Raw genomic sequence first — 18,528 nt, 5'->3', positions numbered from 1 at the left:
CTTTCCTGGCAAATTTCATTTGGGTGTTTTCATAAAAAATAAAATTAGAGGCTATGTTGTAGCACAGGCGGGCGTAGCTGTCTGGGTATTGGCGTATCCATAGCTAAGTCCAGTTAGGCAAGGCCAGCATGGTTATAAAGGAAGTAGAGATCCTGTCCACTAGGGTCCGCTAAGGCCAAGCATTACCTCAGGTCTGCACTATTCCGCTCTCCCTCCCTCTTGAACATGCACCGTTCTGGAGATGTGACCCTTGCCCATGTCCTTGAAACAGAAATCAGTAGGATTCTATGTAGTTATGCGAAGGTGTCTAAACGCATGCATGTGAGCATGTGTGCAGGTATCTGAGTCCACATGCATGAAGATGTAAAGGTGCCTGAGGGCATGTGTAAGTGCACACGTAAGCATGAGTGTAAATGACATGTAAGTGTGCAGATGCCACTATGGATACATGTTTGTTCATGAGTGTGCACCCTTTATCCTCCTCTGCCTCTCTTTAGGGCATAACAGATGCAGCTGGAAGAGGCAATACCGGCGAGGACAAAAAATGGTCCATGCATTCCCAGGAAGTGAAGTCTGTGTGGTTAATACCCAAGTGGGGCTCCAGGCCCCTCGGAGGAAGAGCAGACAAGCCTGTTTATGCCTGAGAGCTCCGGTGATATGCACTGGCAGGAAAAGGCATTTATCACCCAGTATCACGTGGCAGGGTCATAAACAGTTAATCTTCAACAAAGGGCAGAATGAAGCATTGTTTGATATCCCTTCTAAGAGAGAGGATAAATTAGGCTTAACTACCAGGTGCAGCTGTAAATGCCGGTTACTGTTCACACTGCAGCACAGACCAGCCTGTGCAATGAGTGGGTGGAGATGCAGCACAGCATCTCCATCAGCAGCCTCACATCCATCGAGTGCTTGTCTAGGGTCAAGAAGAGGGGCTTCCCGAGGCCAGCCATTCCTGGTCCCTGCTCTGACGGGGTCTTCATGGGAGTAGCCGTGAGCCAGGCTTAGTCTCCCTTTCTGCTTTGATTTCTAACCAGACCCTCTTCCTACAGTGCTAAATGGATTGCTTTCTTGATGCCAAGTATAAGCATCTTTGTTAAGAATAATAGTGAGCTCCGGGAAGGAAAAAGCCACACACCTGCTCGCTCTCCAAGCTGCTTCTGCAAGGGCACCCAGACAGCTGTGGTCTTGGCCACTCACCATGTGAGATTTGAGTCTAGTCATCTCAAAACACATATCTGGGAGCTATGGTGCTTATGACTTTGTCCTGGTGGCCTCTGTCCCTTGTGCGGCTCCAGCATACCTTGTCCTAGGTCGTGGCTACGCCTGCAAATACTGTTGCATGATACTAACTTTGCATGTTTTGCAATACAATAACTTTTGGGTTTGTTTTTCCAAAATAAAGATGGAGACTGGGAAGATATGGAGGGACCTTGAAACTGCAGCCTGCAACCCCAACCTGCAGGGCTAAGCTCTGCCGGGTCTAAGCTGCTGTGACCTGCAGGAGTTCCTGAGTCCTGTCTCCTGTAGGCAGGACTCTGAGTAACCCCGGAGGATGGGGGTGATGACTAGCTTGTTTGGGAGGAGGGGGTCCTCAATTTGCATTTCAATGGGTTTTTATTAATCCACCTGCATGCACATGAGTGCACGCATGCACGTGAGGATGTGCGCGCATGTGCGTGCGTGCGTGCACAGACACACACACACACACACACACACACACGAACACATACACTCCATTTCTATGCTGTGCAAGGCATAATTTCAGCAGCTTCAGAAATAAAAGGGGACAAAGGGTATTGTTCTTCCCAATCTACAGATGTTTACTCTGCCCCCCTCTATTTCCACTTCTGTCTAGTCAGTGATGACATAAACACGACGTGTCTCCTTGGTGTTTCCAAAGGGCTTTGTTTCCCCGGGACAGCAGCCTATTATGATGTCACGCGGCGGGACAGTAATGACGCCCTCGTGAGACAATGGGGAGACCTATTGTGAGGCAGGCAAAGGAGGATGCTGTGAAGGAGGAGGAGAAGCAGGATCTTGTGGAGGAGAGAGAAAGGCTAGGGGTGGGCAACAGCCCACTGACCACATGCTTGGTGGCAGGGGGTTATTGAGGGAGGAGGTGGGCTGAAAGACAGGACAGCGATAGCCTTTGGCTCCTCCTCTTTAGACAGGGTGTCAGGTAGGGAATCCAGGCTGCACAGCTGCTGCTGATACCCCAGGAATTCACACGGCAGGAGGGGAGGAGATAGGGCTCTGTGGGGACCCACGGCAGCCACATGGGCAGGCAAGTGATAGTCTTTTGTGGAGACTTTGAGGAGATTCCAGGATGGCTATTATAAGAGATACTATTTTCTTTGTGGGCACAGAAACAGTCTGAAAAAAAAAAAAAAAAGAAAGAAAGAAAGAAACTTCCACCCGAGACCAAAGCTTTGCAAGAGGAAGATGGCCACACGCTGTGTGGTACTGAGTAGGGTATAGACTAGCTCCCACCACAAGCCAGTGAGAACAGAGGCGCCGGTCCACAGGAAGGACAAAGAAAAAGAAAAGATGGAGAATCAGGCAGACAAGTAGAAACTCACAGAGACTCAAAATAACCCGCAGCGCCAGTGCCGGGTTTTTACATTTGAGAGAGTCTACAGAAAGCAATGAAGGAATAGAATGTCAGGAATAGCATTTACGATGTCATTCAGATATACAGCATCGAGCTAGTACATCGGCGGAGAATACCAGCAAGCCACCAAGCAGCCAAACCAGGTGGGTGTAGGGGACATAGGGAGAGAGAGCATGCTGTGAGCAGACTTATCTGTAGGTGGAAATTACAGCAAGAGCCCAGAGGGTGAAGACACAGCTGGGGAGGAGGAAGTGACGCCTATTCCTGGTTGCCAACCTGACTGAATCTACAATCTGGATATGGAGGGCACACCTGAGAGAGAGAGAGAGAGAGAGAGAGAGAGAGAGAGACAGACAGACAGACAGACAGACAGACAGAGAGACAGAGAAAGACAGAGACAGAGAGAGACAGCGACAGAGACACAGAGAGAGACAGACAGACAGAGACAGAGAGACAGAGACAGAGAGAGACGGGGGGGGGGCGGTATTTTGCTTGGTTTGAAGTGGGTGAATGTAGGTCTGCATCTTGAGGCAGGAAGGCACACGTTTAATCTGGGCCACCGCATCTACTGACACGTGGAAGAAGGAAGCTTTTGTTCCTTGCCCGCTTGCCGTCGTCACCTTGCTAGCACATCCGTTCCTTCACTGGAGCCTATTTCTTCAGGATTCCAGCACATACAGAGACCAACAACTACTGTTTTCTTGGGCTGTGGAGAACCCTGACTACTACAGTGAAGAGAGAGAGAGAGAGAGAGAGAGAGAGAGAGAGAGAGAGAGAGAGAGAGAGAGAGAGGAGACAGACATTTTGAAAACTTACCTTTAAACGATTAATAGCCTGTGGGGAGTAGCTGGGCATCCTGGAGGACCAGATGAACACCCACACTAGTGGGTGAGCAGAGATGCTATGAAGCCATAGTGACTAAGAATGCAAGCGTCCCAGAGGGTATATCAGGCAGGTAGGAATGGAGCAGCTCATTAAGGTGGCCAGGCACGTGCCCAAGGACACTGAGGAGAACTCAAAGCATTGGTGCCACAGTCTCAGAGGTGGCAGGAAAAGCGGGTCCCCATGTGGCAAACAAGCTCAATTGGTGCCTGCCCCGCTCCTCCTAATCCTCTCTGGGTAAATGACTCAGCCAAATACGGGAGTGAATCCAAAGCATCTCGGGTTGATGAGGATGGTCTTCTCGTGTTGAGAAAGAGGGACAGAGTGGCAGGCATCCCAAGGAGACCAATGGAGTCATCTCCAAAGATGCCATGGGAAGCAAAAAACGGAAGTTCAAACACTAGAAAGAATGGGCACAGAGGTATAGACCAGTGGTCCCAGCTACTTGGGAAGCTGAGGCACAAGGGCTGTTTCAGTCCAGGGGTTTGAGGCCTTTGAGCAAAACATTGTTTGAAAGGAAGAAGAGAAAGAAAATCAAAGAAGGAAGAAAAAAAGAAGCTCACTCAAGAGTTGGAGTCCAGAACAGGAAGACGCCTCAAGCAAGTCTCCTCAGTGTTGAAGAACTCTGTCCGTGGAGCCTGACACAGTCATGGCTGTTTTGAAATCAGGCCATCTGTGATCTCCCACCCAACACCCTCACAAAGGTAGGCCCACTAACATTCCATCCTGTGGGGCTGGAGAGATGGCTCAGAGGTTAAGAGCACTGACTGCTATTCCGGAGCTCCCGAGTTCAATTCCCAGCAACCACATGGTGGCTCTCAGCCATCTATAATGGTGCCCTCTACTGGCCTGCAGGTGTACATGCAGACAGAACATTGTATACATAATACATAAATCAATGTTAAAAAAAAAAATGTTCCATCTTGCATGTGTGAGAGAGCTCACAAGGCCCCTCCCCTGTCCATAAACAGCCCATGCTCCTGAAAGTAACCCTGATTAAGTGCACAGATTCACTAAGCTGGGGGAAACTGCTTCTTTGGTTCGTGGCTGGTGCCATTTTTGGGGTTTGCTCATATGTGTGGTGTTTGAATAAAAAATGTCCCCCACAGGCTCACCTGTTTGAATACCTCATCCTTCACTGCTGGTGTTCAAGGGGGTCATGGAACCTCCATATGGTATTTGCAGACTCATGAAGAAAAACCCCTGTTTGGACTGGGCACAGTAGTTGGGGACCTCGAGGTGAAAGGCAGTTTTCCGCTCAATTTAGGGTACATTTTAGTGCACATGTTTTCAAATGCACACAAATAAGACTAGTGCCTATAGATGTGGGGTAAGCACACGTGTGTGTGTGTGTGTGTGTGAGAGAGAGAGAGAGAGAGAGAGAGAGAGAGAGAGAGAGAGAGAGAGAGAGAGAGAGAGAGAGAGAGAGAGAACCTGGAGAGACAGGCAAAGCCAGCTCGTTTGGGGCTTTTCCAGCCCTGGCCAGCACAACCTCCCCTCTCTGACTTTTCCTGTTGAGGACTGCATCTGAGCAAGCTGCTTCCTGGTATGACCCATTTTTCTTGTCCTCCAGTTCTGTACCCTGGAGGTCTTGGGACCCTTGATCTCTTCTCTCAGGCCTAACCCTACTGCTCCCCACTCAGACAGACATGTTTGTCTGTGCTTGCCTCAGATTGTCACTACTGCTATCTGGACCAGCCTCCCAATGTGGTCTCTCTGGTTGCCCGATCTTCCTGGGTGCATGTGAGGTGGAGCAGCCAGCCACAAGACCCCTCAGCTGCTGTCATCCTCAGCCAGCAGAAGGCACAGGGCTGCTTCTGCCAGTCTTCCCATTCCCCGGCCCTGAGCAAGAGTGAGTGCTTGGGCGGATTGTGCTGGCTGATGGATGATTTACAGGTGTGTGGCTGGCAGAAGCTTCCACCCCATGCATTTCTACCAGTTAACTCAGCTCCACAACACAGCTGATCATGGAACAAAATGGCTGCACGATAAATCTGATTTTTATTTGCTTTATCAGCCTGCTCCCTGTCACCTCCATTAACACACATCAGCAGACTCTCACTCTCACCGTCTTAACTAGGCATCTCATCTGACGCCCCCTGACACAGACACACTTTTGAGCAACACATGGCACATAGACAATGAGGTGCCCACCTCAGTGCTCATGAGCTGGCATGTGCATGCATGACCCATGTAACCCAGGGTATGCTGTCCAAGGCTCTGGGCACACAGAGCCAGACCCTGTCCTCACATCCGCTTCACTCACTGATGAGGAGACTGTGGTGAAATATCCAAGCAGGTATGCTTCAGGCCTGCCTGCCATTGCCAGCACAGTGTGGCTGAAGGTCAACTGCTTCCTATGCAGTGACAAGCTGAACAGTGAGCTGTGAGTTGCTCCCACAGACATACTTGCCAGGACAACACTGCTCTATAAAGATGGTCAATTGAGGGGTGCAGATACTCTAGTTAGAAGCAATGGTTTTACTGCAGTAGTTTTGGGCTCTGGAGCAGGTGAACCTTTGGGGTCATGGTCTCATTATCAGTGTCTGACTGGGGAGGTGTGGCATGCCATTTCAAGCATTTGTGGAGGTGTGACTATAGTCCTCAGAGCACTAGGCCGAGGCCCTAACACCCTTCTCTGCTCCACTACATCGTGAGCTCACAGTGTCTCCTCTATCCCTTAATGCAGGGTCACCAAGAGCCACTATGATGGCCATCAGTCTCCACGAGCATTTTTAGGGCTGACAAGTACATCCCAGCTGTCTTGTCACCGAATAATGGGATCTCTGCTGCAGTGCAGCATCAAGGCTCCAGAAAACACTGAGGGCCAAGAAGTAAGACTTCTGTGAGGATGTGTACACACAAGTATGTCCACACACACATGGCTGGTATATGAGTGTACCTGCACAGAATACACTGAGCAGACATACACTTGTATGTATACATGTAGATGCACACAGGGGGAACATATATACATGCATGGGTGTACAGGTATGTATGCCTGTACCCACATGTATAGTGCATGTGCACATGTGCATATATGCTCCATATATACATGCATTCACATGGCATTCACTGTCAGTGGTTGTATGAACATAGACAGATTTTCTGCTACTTGAGGACTTCCTAAAAAAGCAACAACAACAACAACGACAAAAAGGTTGCAAAGTCTTTGGCACTGTAAACACAACCATCAAACCATAGCAGCGTGGCGTTCCTGGTGTCTGTGAGGTTGGCGAGGGGATAGTGGCCCCAGATCTGCCCTGAGCATTGAGCCTGAAGCAGGGCCCTTATAGAAGAAAGTTCAGCCATGTAGTGCACATACCTGTAATCCCAGCACTCAGGAGGCAGAGGCAAGCAGATCTCTGTGAGCTTGAGTCCAGCCTGGCCTACAGAGAGAGTTCTTGGATACCCATGGCTACACAGAGAACCCCTGTTTCAAAAAATCAGAGAGAGAGAGACAGAGAGAGAACTTCAGTGACAGGCCTCCTCCAACAAGGCCACACCTCCTAATCCTTCCCAAACAGTTCCACCAACTGGAGACCATTCTCACATGTATCTCAGATAACATCTGCAAGGAAACAGGGAACACACTTCTGTCCTCCCATGAGCCATTGTGAAGATGTTGCTAGGCTAGGCCGTGTAGAAGGAAGAGGTTCAGGTGGCACACTGTGTGTCCATCCCTACACTCTCCTGCAGAATCCAGCCTTTCATACCTAGACTTGTAGGTACAAGCTTGGTATCAGTGTTTAGAAACATAGGCTCTAGGTGCCACACACGACAGAGCAGGCAACAGTCAGGAGAAATCACCGCCTACTTGCCAGAGGGCACTGGACTACTCCAAGCTCTGTCGCTGCTCAGTGAGGAACTGTACATGTGTGATTGACTAGCAGGCCTGTCCAAAAGCCCATTAAGCTGGACCTGGAGCTGTAGAGGGGCCATCCACGCTCCTGCCTGAGCTGGCTGGGCCATGGGACACTCACCTGCCCTCCCACATTCCCTAACAATCTGCTCAAGACAGCCCCAGAGGCAAGATGAGGCCCCAGTGGAAGTTGAAGACAAATGAATCCATTTTAAGTGCCAGTGATAGAGATGTGGGGTGGTTAATAGGTTTGGGAAGTCTTTTTGTTTTTGTTTTTGTTTTTGTTTTTGTTTTTGTTTTTTGTTTTTGAGACAGGGTTTCTCTGTGTAGCCTTGGGGACATCTTTTAAATGGAAGCCATACCAAAGCATAAAGCACTTCATGCAGCTAAAAGCCAGAAAGTAACTTATGAGTTGGGCTGACTGAACACTTTAAAAAAAACTTTCTATTGATTCTTTGTGAGTTTCACACCCCAGTCGCGCTCACCTCCCCATCCCCTCATTTCTGCCTTTTGCTCTTGCAACATTCCCCCTGCCCCAAAATAAGACACACAGACAAACAAAACCAAAGCATAGAAAACTAGAAAGCATCTCATCATGGAAGCTGTCTTACATCTCTCCGTGCGTGTCTCACAGTATATCTGTCAACACATCTTCACTCGCAAATGTTCATTGCAATGAGTCACTGGTCTGGTTCAAGGTCTCTGGCTTCTGTGACACCATCAATATTGGATCCTCATCAGGACTCCTCCTGGTTAACCTGCTGTTGCTCTGTGTCATGGAGACCCTGAAGCTTTGGATCAGCAGGACCAGCCCTTTCACATGTCCCAACCATTCGCAGATGGTATACATTTTGGGGTGGGCCAACTCAAAGGCCTGGATCTGGGCTTGGGTGGTAGCTGAGCTCCCTCGTCCACACCACCAGGGTGAGCTCTCCAGCACTGCTCCAGCTAGGCCACCCAATGCTGCCATCGGCAGGAGGTAGGGTCAGCTCTCCTGCTCTCCTGTCCTCAGAGCCACTCACGTTTACCTGCATCTCCAGAGCCAGCTCCACTAGGTTCAAGGCCCACTATCCCAAGTGCTGCAGCCCATGAGGAGCTGGGCCAGCTCTTCTGTTCTCACACCCTAGGGACTGGCTCACCTGTACCTTTGCCATCGGGGCTAGCTCCACAGTATTGCCCAGGTGTGGTGCACTGCCCACTCTGCTCTCCCCAGTGCAGCACCCAGGGGAAGGACAGGGACAGCTCACCCGCTCTCATGATCCCGGGGTCAGCTCTCCCAACTGCTTCAGGTGGCAAGAGGTGAGGGGACAGAGGGCATCTCCCCCCTGCCCAGGCCACCTCATAGGAGTGATGAGGTCAGCTCTTCTGCACTCTTGCCCTCGGGGCCAGCTCCCCTCTATTCCCTCCACCAGGGCCATCTCTACTGCGCTGCCCAGGTGAGGAGGTTCAGGACCCGCACTCCTAAGTGCTGCAGCAAGCAAGGGACAGGGCCAGCTTGTTTGCTCTCATGACTCCAGTGCTGCTGCAGGGGAGGGACAGAGGTAGGCAGCTTTTCCAACTGCTGGAGGTGGCAAGGGGGTCAGCATCACCTCTGCACTTGTGCCACCCCATGGGAGACAAGTTGCAAGGTCAGCTCTCCCACAGTTACTCTTCAGGGCTGGCTCACCCACCCTATCACCAGGACTCGCTCCACTGTGCTGCCATGGCGAGATGCAGGGCCCACTCTCCTGGATGCTGCCACTGGTAATAAATGGGAATATCTCTCCAGGGCCAATTCCAGTGAGAGGTGGGGGGAGGTCCCTCTGCAGCATCATAACCATGGATGGGCTCAGGCTTGGCCCTCAGTGGTAGCTTGAGTTGGGACATCACCATGGCCCCAGGTGGCAGGGCTACTCCTCTCCACCCCAGAGTCTCCAGTCCCATATGTCTTCAAAATGTTCAAGCTGCTCCTGTTCTCTCTACCGTCTGACCACCACGCTCTCACACACTGTGATGGCTCCTGCTGCAGACTGACCACAAAGTTGGCAGGACCCTGGGCAGCCTCCACCCACACTGCATGGTGTGGCCACAAGCAGGTGTCTATGATCCACCTGTGCCATGCACTGGAGGGCAGGTCTGTGGCTGGCATGGCGGTCCTCGGGTCTCTGTCTTCCTCCTCCTGCACTGCACTGCCTGGATTTGATTTGATTTGATGAGCCCTAGGCATAAGAAAGCTTTGGCCACCAAACCAGGCATCAATCTAGGATGAACAAAGGACTGCCATCTGCTCTGCCCCTGGCTGATATAAGAACACCATCACCAACAGAGGGTCTCTTTGTCCATTGCCAGGGGCACTGACTACGTAAGAGGGTTGGTTACCTTTAATATGTCCTGAGGTCATGGTGTCACTTCTGCCATTGAAAGAATGACCTTGATCCAGAGTGGAGTCCTCGAGGTGAGAGCAGATGGGAGCCCTGCTGGGCAGGGGCTAAGGAGAAAGTCCATAAGGTCCTTGGGCATGGGCCAGGCAATTCGCTCTGTTGGCTTAGCCCCTTCTGTGGCAGGACAGATGTATGTGGTGCCAGTGATTGAGAGATGGCTGGAAGAGAGGATGGACTGGCCAGTGCTGAGCTCAGCAAGTCCCAGGCCACCTGGGCCAGCCCAGGCTGTGGGGTCAATTCTCGAGCAGGTAGCCACCTCAGGGAAAGCAGAGAACTGAGCATCACCAAGACACAGCTGCTAGTGGCCATCTTGATGTCAGAGCAAGCAAGAGCCACAAATGTGAAGGAAAGAGGCAGCAAGGGGGTGGGGGTGGGGTGAGGCCTAGACTCCAGCATGTGAGCTTGGAGAATGAATAGGTGTGAGTTGGAAGAAAAATGCCTTTTTTTTCTGAAGTGGTATTTGGTCCTGCTCAGGGAGCTGAACCAGGTTACCGCCCCTCAGGGAGAAGGGTAGAGCAGAAGTAAGAGTCTGGCCAGCCTGGCTTGGACATATAGCCAAGCTGTCCTAGGCTATGCCCCACAAGGCTCTCTATCTTGTGCTCCTGGGCATCAGATCCCAATCCAGTTGTTGCTTGCACCTTCCACAGGGAGATCAACATTTTCTTCCAGCATCCATGGATAGTGAGACAGGTACCCAACAAAGGGCATAGGCTTATTGTAGTGTCTTTCTTGAGGATCTATACAGAGTCGCCCTGTGCCCATCACCCATCAGAGGCTTGGTGCTGCAACAGTCAAGGGCCTGCCAACCTGGAGGCTGCAGCAGTGACAGCCACAAGGATCTGATCCTGGTCCAGTGAGCTGCTGCTGTAGCCGAGCGATGGAGTCCCATTGGCCACCTTGCCTCAAGGACTTGTGCTCAGCACACTGTGGTGGAAGAGCTGCTAATGAGGCCAGCAAAGGACGGTCTGTCTCATCATCTCTGGCCATCTGAGGCTTCCAGAGAGGAGACAGCATGAAGATGGCTTCTTTTTAATCACTCTGTTAATTGACGTAAAACAAAAGGGACGCAGATTAGTCGCATGCAATTAGCAAATTAATTCTCAGCAATTACAGACTTAATAATGGAATGGTTTTCGGTCACCTGTTGGCCTGCGTGGCTTATTGATGGTGTCTTTCTAAGGGACAGATTTATGAAGAAGGCGTGAGCGCCAAGACCCTGGCAGGGGCAGGAACGGGCCCTGCTGAGGTGTCTGTGAATGCAACAGCTTCATGCCATGACAGGGAAATGGCCTCATGTGGCAGATCTGTGCAGCTCTGACTGTTCCTGATTCTCCTGTGTTGGCCTCTCCAGCTCTTGATGCTGGCCCTGCTGTGAGCCTGCCAGCACCCCTAGCGTTCCTGTTCTTGTCAAACACAATGGGACCCAGTAGTCAGTCAACGTGTCACTCAGCTTTGTGGGTATGTCTAGTGGTGTATTTGTGGATGTGTGCGTGCTGTCCCCTGTGTTGGGTATATGTGCATATATGTACATATATATGTATATGTATATACATATACGTGTGTGTGTGTGTGTGTGTGTGTGTGTGTGTGTGTGTATACTTGGACAAACAAAAGTAGTTCAGCTTAGAGTCCCCTTCTGGGAAGAATGGCCTGAGTACTCAGGGTCCATCTGCCAGGTGTAGCCTAAGCGAGGTGGGCCATGGGAAGAGGTGGCAAGGATAATTTCTCTTCACAGGAACGAAGACACTGGTGGAGCAGGTTGACAGGACCAAAACTCAGACCTCAGAGGAAATGAACATCTAATGTCAGACTCCTTACTAGGAAAAAGAACGAGATGCCTCCCTCAGGCTGCAGTGGTGTGAGGGGCTGGCCAGCATGACTGGGAGCAGGCTGAGTAGTCCAGGAGTCCAGCTCAGCAGATGCTCCATGTGCAGCAGGTGATGCAGAGTGCTTCCTGCCCTTACTCTGCGTCAGAGCTTCCCAGAGTCACTAGGGGCAGTGCAGGCGTGATGAACACAGATACAGGACTTTCTAGTGTATTCTGCTGGCTTTTTCCATGGCGGCAGCTAGACTAGACAGTGTCCTTCAACATTCCAAGCCTTCCTGGATTAGAGCATAACCTTACTCAAAACTACTATCACTGTAGACTTGATTGGCTACAATGATGTCAAACCGAATAGGTCAGGTCTTCATAACTGAAGTCTTCATAGGAAGAGACCAGCACCACACACACTGTAGAAACAGGAGGATGCTACACTGGCTGAGGAACACTGAGGCCACCAAAACTTAGAAAAGGCCAGAAGGTCCTCCTCTGGTGATTACTACTGGGGCATGGCCGTGCCTACACCTGGATCCCAGAGGCTGACCTTCAGTGTTGTTAAACACTAAGTTTGTGTTGTTTTAAACCCCTAGTTTGTTGTGTTTTATTCCAGAAGAGACATCCAGGGTGCTCCCAGGCCACTGTGCATTCACCACACATTCTTTGGGGGAGGCTTAGTCTGCTGACAAGTGCCTCACTTACCAACAGGAAGGCCCCCGGTTCAGAATGTCCCTCCTCTCCCTCCAGGGGAATTATCAGCCACCGTAAGCCCTGCACAAAACACTGAGTGACATCTATGATCTACACACAAGAGTATTGTGTCAGTTGAACCTAATCGTCAAGCCTTGTTCTGGGACCAGAGAAAGCCAACCATTCTCTGTGGAATGGGGAAAGTGCCCAACTGAGAAACCAAAAACAATTTACAGGTCTATTTTTCTCTTTTCACTTTGAATTCTTGCAATATCCAGGAGAGCTGGGATGCTGGAGGGATTTTTAAAAATGTGTGACTTTTTCTCTCCAGGCACTACAGAACATTCCTCATTAGCCTTCATGTCAATATAGGGCTGTCTCCAGGATCCAGGTAGGAAATGTGACAGGTGATGTCCCAGTCACGGGTGAACCAAGCATTAGGAGCAGATTACACGCAAGGGCCTACCAAGTCTCTACTCTTCTAAGAGGGAAGTGACCTCATCCTCTCTTTCACGGAGCTAAGAGTCAGGAGTGGAGGAGCACCCCAGAACTCATAGCAAAGTGGACCTGGGGTCTGTGTGCGTGTAAGCCAGAGTTCTTCTGAGAGCATAAAGCAGACTGGTCCAGAAAGCTACACTTGTCACAGCTTCCATCTGGCATCCTAGGGTGCCTTTAAACAGCCAACCCAGAGCCTAAGGCTGAGAGGACTCCAGAGACCCCTGTGGCTCTATCCGAGGTGCTGACTCCCTTCATCAAGGCTGGGAGGAAGTGGAGACTCCACCTCTGTCTTAGGGACTTGACCCTCCAAATTTCAGCCCCACTGGCTACAACCTCTATCACCACTTGACCTTCACAGGTGTGCCTCTATGGGTGGTCAGTGCCATCACCACAGTGACCCCCAGGGGCTGGAGAGACTTGTCTCCCACAGTGAGGTATTTATTGTATTTACTGAAGTGAACCGTAAATAGATAACAGGCTGAAAGCTGAGGTGTTATTGAGCCCTGCATAGCTTGAGGCTACATGGTGATGTAAGTGTGAGGCACACACACACACAAAGATAAACAAATAAAAATAAATAAATAAACAAGCCGCCAAGCTTGGCCTCCAACCCTGCGGAGCTCACGATCTGGAAGAAGAGGCTGCCAAAACCCCCGTGACCATGTGACCATGAGAGCCATTAGGGAACATGTTTGCACTGTGAGAGTGCAACAGTATCCAACCGAGGCTGGGCACCCACAGCTTTCCTGAGTGGGTGCCACTCAAGCTGAAGGCGCAGCTTGGTTGGAAGCAGTTAGTGAAACCTTTCTGGAGAAGCGGCTGCGTTCAGCGCTGACTGAAGTCATGGGTGCAGGGAAGGTGCAGGAAGCCAGAGGGTTGGTCTCCTACCCCTACCCCAGGCCTTCTGTGGAGTCAGTGCAGGTCTCAGGGGAACAAGGGCCTCCCTGCACTGATGTGTGTACAAGTGTCTTGAAACCGTTAGAGCTGGGAAGTGCCAAAGCTGATTTATGTCTGTGTGGTGTGGAGGTGCTGGCCTTACCCGACCCCCCAATCTAAGCACCTCTCAAATGCCAGCTGATGCCCACCGGCCATTTTGTTTCTGAGGCATAGGGTGCCTTGCCTACGGTGGGACCACTGAAAGTTTCCAGCCTTTCTTCATGAGCAACAGCAACTTACTTGACCCTCATGGCCCCTTCATTTCTGCCTCTGCTCCTTGCATTACGGCCTGTCTCCCAAGGCAAACCCTGTACGAATGGCTTGGGTTCAGGATATGATTCTGGGGCCCTCGCCAGGGTGCAGATCTTGGGGTGAGTGCTAAGCCACAGGCCAGCCTCCTCCAGGAGCACAGCCCAGCAATTAAGCCCAGCTCCACCGAGTGGCCTAGTTCATTCCCAGTTCTGGCTCTCAAGACACCCATCGTGTCCTTGAGGACTGATGCCTCATTAGACTTCATTCAGGAAGCAATTTTACATCTCTAAGCACCATTATCCTCTTGCCTAAATAAAAACATCTCAGAGGTCACCCTGACACCTCACTCTAACAGTAGAGGAGGAAAGAAAATAAAAGCCCAATGGAAATAAGCAAGGATATTCACCTCAAGATGCAGCTTTAGCTAGCGAGATGGGTCAATGGGTAAAGGCACCTGTCACCAGGCCTGACAACCTGCCTTCAGGCCCCAGAGCCCACACAGTGAGAGGAGAGAACTTGTTGCCTCAAGGTGTCCTCTGACCTTCACATGCATACTGTGGCATGTACGCACACAGACAGACACACAGACAGACAGACACACACACACACACACAATTGAAATAAGCACAGGTTTTTTGTTTTGGTTTGGTTTGGGGTTTTTTTGTTTTTGTGTGTGTGTGTGTGTGTGTGTGTGTGTGTGTGTTTTGTTTTGTTTCGTTGGGTTTTTTGTTTGTTTTCAAGACAGGGTTTCTCTGTTAGCCTTTGCTGTTCTGGACTGACTTAGTAGACCAGGCTGGCCTCGAACTCATAGCAATTCGCCTGCCTCTGCCTCCCTCTGCCTCCCGAGTGCTGGGATTAAAGGTGTGGGCCACCACGCCCAGCTCGAAATAAGCACAGTTTACCAATTACATTTACCTCAAGATTTCCACTTCTTATTGCCACCTTTTTTTTTTTTAAGTATTTCTTTTTCTTTCATTTTTAATTTTTTGAATTTAAACTATAATTACACCATTTCTCCCTTTCCTCTCCTTAGCCTCTCCCATGTTCCCTGCTTGCTAATCTCAAGTTTATGGCCTTGTTATTGTTTTATACACATACATGCCTAAATATATAAATTCAACCTGCTCAGTCCCTATAAGTACAATATCAGGGCTGACCCATTGGTATTGAATAATTGAGTTAAAAAGCTCAGAAATACTATTTTTAAGAGCTGTCATAGGTTTTCTTGTCATTACTTCGTGTGTGTGTGTGTGTGTGTGTGTGTGTGTGTGTGTGTGTGCATGTGCATTGATCTGTTGTTGGTGTCCTCTGTGGGGTGAAAATGTGTTTATATCTCCAACTCCCCAGGAAGAGTTAATGTAGCACTAGCTTCTCTGTGGAGCTTCCTCCCTCCAGAACACGCTCACGCTGACCCACTTGGGCCACCTTTCCTGGCATCCTGGTGCCTCCTCCTCATGAGTCGCCCTCCTCTGCGTTCCGCCAGAGCCCTGACTGACCAACGAGACATTGCTGGTTCACTGGGCCAGTTACAGAGGTCAGCAAACCCCAGCTGTGACTCCTGCAACAAGACCAAACAGAATAGTAGATGAAGGGAAACAAAAATAGGATGAAAAGAATCGTAATATGGCCCGCTTGCCAATACAGTACAAATCACACTGAGACACTTGTATTGCCAAAACTGAAAATGTTTATATAGGCTATTCTATAATATTATATATTATATTCTATAATAAGTTTAGAGAAAACCTACTGTAAGTGAATCCCAAAATACAAAAACCAACTGTCCCTGAAAGTCAGTGGCTGAAGCTTTGTCTCTCTTGCACCCCCATGCATGCATGCACACACATGCAAAACCTGCACTAGGGCAAATGTTTGCCAAACTTTCTAGAGTGGAATATACTACCTTTAAGAGTAGTTCAGCTAGCTGGGCGGTAGTGGCAAATGCCTTTAATCCCAGCACTGGGGAGGCAGAGGCAGATGGATTGCTGTGAGTTTGATGCCAGCCTGGTCTATAAAGTGAGTGCAGGACAACCAGGACTGTTACACAGAGAAACCCCGTCTCGGAAAAAACAAAAAAGCAAAACAACAACAAAAACAAACAAACAAACAAAAATCGGAGTAGTTTAGCTGGATGTGGAGGTGCACACTGAAAAACCCAGCACCTGGAGGCGGGAGGACTGCCTCACGCTCGAGGACAGCCGGAGCTACATAGTGAATTCCAGGGCCACCTGGACTACAGTGTAAGATCATATCTCAGAAAATGTAATTTGTGGAAAAGAAGACAACCCAGATAATTTCTTGTAGTTGTTATGATCTCAAAACATGACCAGCAGCTAAAATGCTGCTTACAGATCAAATCCATCACTGTATAAAAGATGCTGTGTTGAGGGGGGCTGGACAGGGGCTGGCTCAACTTCTGACATCCTCTGCTGTGAACACAAACCTGCAAGGAGAAATCTGTTGCGTTAGTTACTTCCTGCTGCTATACTAAAACTGCACCACCAAGGCAATGAGGCTGTGAAAGGAAGCTCTGAATTGGGCTTATGATCCCAGAGGGTTAGAGTCCTTGATGGCAGAGTAAAAGTGTGGCAACAGGAACACCTGAGAGATCACATATTGAATTGCGCGAATGAGACTCAAAGCCCCACCTCACCACCTGGGTGAAACACCTTTTCCAATGAGGCCACGCCTCCCAATCCTTCCCAAACAGCACCACAAACTGGAGACCAAGTAGTCAAACATTTGAGGCTATGGAAGCCGTTCTCACCCAAACCACCACAGCAGCGATGGTTTCAGGAAGACAAGAAGATGAGCCCCAAAAGCCCAGTATCCTACCAGGCTGGGTCCATGTCAAACCTTGTAACATAATAATGTGGTTTTTTTTTTTTTTTAAGATTTTTTAATTTTATGTATACGAGTGAGTACACTGTCTTCATGCACACCAGAAGAGAGCACCAGATCATGTTACAGATGGTCGTGAGTCACCATGTGGTTGCTGGGAATTGAACTCAGGACCTCAGGAAGAGCAGCAAGCACTCTTAACCGCTGAGCCATCTCTCCAGCCCCAATAATGTGTTTTTTTTTTTTATAAGTCTTACTGATTAAGAAAGAAAATGCCATTGTTCACTTTTGTTTGGCTTGTCTTGAGTGTCCTAGGCAAAGTATTGAGAGGAGATAAAACAGAGAGGCTGGAGAGACGGCTCAGCAGTGAAGAACACCAAGCACTCTTCCAGAACCTTCCAGAACCTCTTCCAGAAGGACCCGGATTCCCAGCAACCTTAAAGTGGTTCACCGCCAATTCCAGGGGGATCTGATGCCCAATACTGATTTCTACAGGCACTAGCACCCGTGTGGTGCATAAGTCCATGAAGCAAACAGTCATACCGATAAAATAAATAAATCAAAAAACTTTGTGTTTTGTCTGCACGGATGTATCTGTACATGTGTGTAGCAAAAACAAATGAGCCTTAAAAAAAAAAAAAAAGCACAACTAGTAATTGAGGAAGGTAAGAGATTTCTTTTACTTGTAGAAAACTTTGGGAAACACACAGCTAACCATGAACACCAATCAGTTTCAGGTTAAGTTGCTGGATCCACAAACAAAAGTCAATACCATCCCTACTACCCATAAGTTATAAAAAGGAAAGAAACCCAGATATTCAATAGGAATAGAATCCCTGATGAAGCCCACACAGAGGCGCTGGCGAAAATGTCTGGTTAAAGTCTAAGCCTTGTGTTAGCGGGATTCAACAGCATCCGGCGGGCAATGCTCCTCAACTTCTACACATTACAGCTTCCCAACCAAACTCGATGAGAGGCAGGTGCAGGAGGGGAGGAAGGAAGCAGGATTGATGGGCTAGTCTGGAGAGGACCACGTGGCTGGGAGGAATTGACTCCGAGGCATGGCGCGGAGAGAAGCAGCCAGATGGAAAGTATTCGCCAGTGTTTACCGGTTATGGATGGGAAGGAGCCCAGATAGGAAGAGTTGAAGCAGATGGCATGGGATGGGGGCTGGGAGGTAGCAAGGTAGCTTAGGGGGAAGTAGCTGCCCAGTCCCAGGTGAAATAAGGCTTATGAAAAACCAATCAGGTGGGCTGGAGAGATGGCTCAGTGGTTAAGAGCGCCGCCTGCTCTTCCAGAGGTCCTGAGTTCAATTCCCAGCAACCACACGGTGGCTCACAACCATCTATAATGTGATCTGATGCTCTCTTCTGCAGATAAAGCACTCATATACAATAAATAAATAAATAAATTTTAAAAAATCAATCAGGTGTCTGTGTCTTTTATTGCTAGCAGGTTAAATAAAACTTCCATAATAACTATAGGCTTTTAATAATAAATGTCATCAGCTATTTGTACTTTCTACATCTACCTTACTCTAGAAAAATTAAAAAATAACAACGGGGAAACCTACCCCAAGTCCTGAGGTCAGAGTGGCCACTCCACCACTCAGACTCAGAAACAAGAGGAAGTGCTGATTCCCTACAGTGCTGTCAACAGGGTGAGCAAAAAGCTTGTAGAGGCAGATGGCAGAGGGGACATCCGACGAGCCTCCCAC

General features: G+C 49.4%; 1 non-coding gene across 1 annotated transcript; it reads right to left on the bottom strand.

Moving 5' to 3' along the window:
- Nucleotides 1-9,544: 9,544 nt before the first annotated feature.
- On the bottom strand, nucleotides 9,545-9,688 carry LOC127188687 (small nucleolar RNA SNORA48). Its single transcript, XR_007830546.1, has one exon. It is a non-coding gene; the product is annotated as a small nucleolar RNA SNORA48 (small nucleolar RNA).
- Nucleotides 9,689-18,528: the final 8,840 nt, after the last annotated feature.

The sequence above is a fragment of the Acomys russatus genome, chromosome 4 (genome assembly GCF_903995435.1).
Source record: "Acomys russatus chromosome 4, mAcoRus1.1, whole genome shotgun sequence".
NCBI lineage: Eukaryota > Metazoa > Chordata > Mammalia > Rodentia > Muridae > Acomys > Acomys russatus.
The sequence above is the reverse complement of the archived record's forward strand: the minus strand, read 5'-3'. Positions and strand labels throughout refer to the sequence as shown.